This window comes from Hyaena hyaena, unplaced genomic scaffold, assembly GCF_003009895.1.
Source record: "Hyaena hyaena isolate Hyena2069 unplaced genomic scaffold, ASM300989v1 scaffold_873, whole genome shotgun sequence".
Taxonomy (NCBI): Eukaryota; Metazoa; Chordata; class Mammalia; order Carnivora; family Hyaenidae; genus Hyaena; species Hyaena hyaena.
This window is the reverse complement of record NW_024081503.1, coordinates 184,665-189,168: the sequence shown is the minus strand read 5'-3', so window position 1 is coordinate 189,168 and position 4,504 is coordinate 184,665.

The window sequence follows — 4,504 nt, the reverse complement described above, 5'->3', positions numbered from 1 at the left end:
AAACTTTACTTCCAATCTGACAGTCTCTGACATTGAAATGTTTAGATTGTTAATGTGTCTAGAACATTTAGTGTGAAAATTAATGTAGTTATTATTATTATCATCATTGTAATAATCTCTTGGATTTTGTTACTGTTTCTACTACTATTTCCACTTCTTTGTTTTAAAATATTTGTATATTTGTTTCAGAATTCGATTTTAACTTTTCTCTTGATGCTCTGATTTTATATTCTTAAAATGTTTCAGTGGTTGTTTTAGTAATTTTAATAATCTTTGAAACATTACACATCTCAAATTTAACATTCTGTCACTTCAAATAAAACATATAAATGTTACCGCATATAGGTCCCTTTATCCTTTCCCATTCTGATGCGATTTTCAGATCTATGACAGCTATATACATAAAAAGTCCCATCAGACGATCTCATCATTTTGACTTCAACAGATTTACATTTTTTACTAACTTCAGAGGTGATTTAATTTATTAATTATTCACCGAGTAATTTAAAATCTATGTTGTTTTTCATTCATTTCTGGCATCCCAGGATGCCCTCTGCTATCAACTTCCATCCATATGAGAAATTCCCTTTAGCATTTCTTTTAAAATACTAATACTGTCTATAAACACTCTCTTTTTCTTCATTTGAGGTGCTTTATTTTACCTATACTTCCTATATTTACTGAATATAGTATTCAAAATTGATGAATCTTTTGTTTCAGCACTTGAAAAATGTTATTCCATTGTCTTCTGGACTCAATGGCTTCTAATTAGAAATCTGCTATTTATAAAACCAGTTTCTCTATATGTAATTTGTTGCTTTGGCGGGGGGAAAGGTGATGCTACTAAGATTTTTTTCCTTTATTTTTGGTGTTCAGATATTTGATTATGATATCACATGGTTTGGATTTCTTTAAGTTGCTGTTATTTGAAGTTTACCATGTTCTTGAATATGTAAACTTTTATTTTATTTTATTTTTAAATATTTTTATTTATTTCTAGGAGAGAGAGAGAGAGACAGCGTGAGCAGGGGAGGGTCAGAGAGAGAGGGAGTCACAGACTGAAACAGGCTCCAGGCTCCGAGCCGGCAGTCAGCACAGAGCCCGACGCGGGGCTCGAACCCACGAACCGCGAGATCATGACCTGAGCGAAAGTTGGACGCTTAACCAACTAAGCCACCCAGGCGCCCCTAAACTTTTATTTTTAACCAAATTTGGGAAGTTTAAGAAATTTTTCTATAGTTTTGTTTGTTGCCATCCATCTTCTTCTGGCTCCTATACATGAATATTAGACTTTTTGACATCGTTCTACTGGTCCCTAAAACTTTTGTCTTTTTAAACTTCTTTTCAGGTTTTGCATAATTCCAACATTTGAGCTGTTGAGGTTAGCATGCATTGATTACCTTTCGAGTTGAAAATCATTTAGGTTTCTCCGTTACTGTGTATATTATAAAAAATTTTGGTATGTACCTTTGTCATTTGGAATGTCATGTAACCCTGGGTCCTGTTTACAACTTCTAGATAATATTGATTTTTGTTGTTTTTCAGAAAGTCGATTAGGTTAAGTTAATACAAAATGTCAATTACCAATTTTCTGCTGACTTTGCTTATGATATCTATTCAGTTTATAAAACCTTTGAAGCAGTACCTTGTTCCATCCTTATTTTATAATTCTCAATTTGAAATCTGGAAATTGGTTTTTAAACTGTATTTCAATGTTCAAAGCCTTTTCTATGCTGACTCAAGTCAGTTTCATGCATGCACAACTATGGGTTAAACATTGGTCTTGACATCTCTGGCTTTAAATTTAAAGCAGCCTTTCTCCAGCCCCCTCCTCTTCCTCTTGTTATCTTTCCCACTCCATCCCATGTCTCCTAGTGTTCCCCTTTCCAAGTTTCTGTCTATGAACAAGGGGTTTTGGATTTCCCTCACTATTGCCAGAATTCTATTTCCTAAGCTCTGTCACAATTCTGTTGGTTGGAAAGTGGGCAAGTCTCCTGTTTACTAGCATTTGTCTGGTGTAAAAGACAAAACAAAACCTTCAACATACTATAAAATTTTGTAAGAGAATAATAGGACTCATGGAAAGGTGTTTTGACCCCAAAACTCTACAGAACACTCTGTGGAATATTAGTAGTTAGAAAGAATGATAATAATCATAAAAACAATCTGTAAGGGTCTATTCTGTAAATGTTCTGTTGATTCTTAGTGTAAGTTCACTGAAATACAGTATTCCAGCAACCTGAGAGATAAAAGACAATTTGTTCCCTCCCATTATCATAGTTTCTCATTTGTTAAACTTCAAACTTCATAATTACTGTTGTATTGCTTCCTTTCCACAAGTGACTTGCTATTCTAATTAGTAAAGATTTAGAAGCAGATGACAAGGAAACTACTAGCATAAAAATACCATCTCTATTCATTACAAAATATAATATTTGCTCAACTCACATTTCTCTCTAATTTAGTTACCAAATATATTTCTATTTTGAAAATTATTTCTATTTTGCAATAAAACTCATCATTTGATTACCTCAGTCATTCCAGAACAGCCAAATAATTCTTTTAAAATCTCATGAATATCTCATACATAAGAATCTACAATGAAACATAAAATGAGCAGATAATGGTTTTAAATGTTAAACTTGAATCAAGAAAAGCAAATAATTAACAACAACAACAACACACTTAAACCCTTTAAAAATGCCCAAAAGTCTCCTTCCATAAATATAAAAATGTTTTCTTCCACTTCTTTATTCTCTTTTCACTAGGGTTTTGCTAATCATTGCATATCAGCATCAAGAAACTTAAAATTACTTACTACATTTTGTTTTCTGTTTTGTCTAATTAGTAATATTGCATGTGAGTTGTTTTCTATTATGTTTTATTACTATGTTTTAGAGTAAGTAATGATTTGGGAGATGGTTTGAAAACATGAATACTCTTTACTACTATAGGGAAATATTTTATAATTTCTAATATCTACTTACCAAAGAACTTTGGGGAAAGAAAAGCATTTATAAGTTTATGAATAGGTAATATATAGCAGACACTACCAGAAAGAAAATATATTAAAGCAGCATTTTGAAGAAGAGTTATTTACCTAATATTTCCCACCGTGAGCAGCTAAATAGGCATACTTACCAGGTGGACTGCATCATTCCATCTTATCCAGCTACTCATTCATCTCAAAAACATATTTTTTAAAAAAGATTATTTATTTATTTTGAGAGAGAGAGAGACTGTGCAAACTAGCAGGGGAGGAGCAGAGAGAGGGAGAGAGAGAACCCAATGCAGGGCTCAAACTCATGACCCGTGAGATCATAACCGGAGCCAAAACCAAGAGTCGGATGCTTAACCAACTGAACATCCAGGTGACCCATCTCAAACATTTCTTAAAGAAAAAGAAATTGAGATTGTTCAAACTTTTAGTGAAAAACAAGAATTATACTAGACAATCTAATCATGATTATATAAGACAATGAAAAGTCTTTGATTCAAACATATACAACTAAAATGGTAGCAAGATTATATTATTCCTTAATTTCTTCTCATTAGAAACCAGAAAGAACTCTTACAACAACATGTGGGTAGAAAACTCTGCTCTGGACTGGTTTGTATCCCTCTTTGTTATGCTTCTGTTGATATTATCCTCACCATTTTCTGCCAAATTTTCTTCCTTGGAAATAGATTTTTTTCCTTTTTTTTATTTTTTAATATTTTACAAATAGTTTTTTTTTTTTTGGCGAGTAGACCGTATATTTTATAATATATTATTTTATTTTATTTTTTACAAATAGTTTATTGTCAAGTGGTTTCCATATAACACTCAGTGCTCATCCCCACAAGTGCCCTCCTCCATGCCCATCTCCCCTCTCCCCCTCCACACCCATCAGTCCTCAGTTTGTTCTCAGCATTCAAGAGTCTCTCATGGTTTGCCTCTCTCCCTTTCCCCCTTGGAAATAGATTTTTGAGGGCATTTAGTAAAAATGCCTTGTTTCATACCTTTGTTCATCCACATTGCCAGCTGTGTGGTCTTGAGTAAAATATTTCATCTTTTTTGCTTAAATATATAATATATCTCTCTTTAATTTCTATGGTAAATAATAGGAGAAGAATTAGCTCCCCTCACTTTTCTTGCTAACAAGAAGCTTCTTTTGCCATACCTCTAAGATTTATGTACTTATTTTCATTAAAATAGGGAAAGATATTGGCTGTTTGCCTGTGCTGTCCTGCATGTTTCCTTAGCCCTGCAGCTCTGTGCAAGCTGTCTGTTCTTCTCAAGGCATTTGTAGACATTAAGCTGACATAGCATATTATTTTGCATGAAAATAAATAGTTTGTAGTGGGGTATTATACTGAAAAATCTCAATGAATACACTGTATAACACTATAGGTAAAAATTCCTTAATTGTTTTTACTTACCAGCATCATAGAAGCTGACATATGTAACACATGGTCCTTTAAACAATAATAACATTTCTATACTTTTAATGTTTTTATTTTT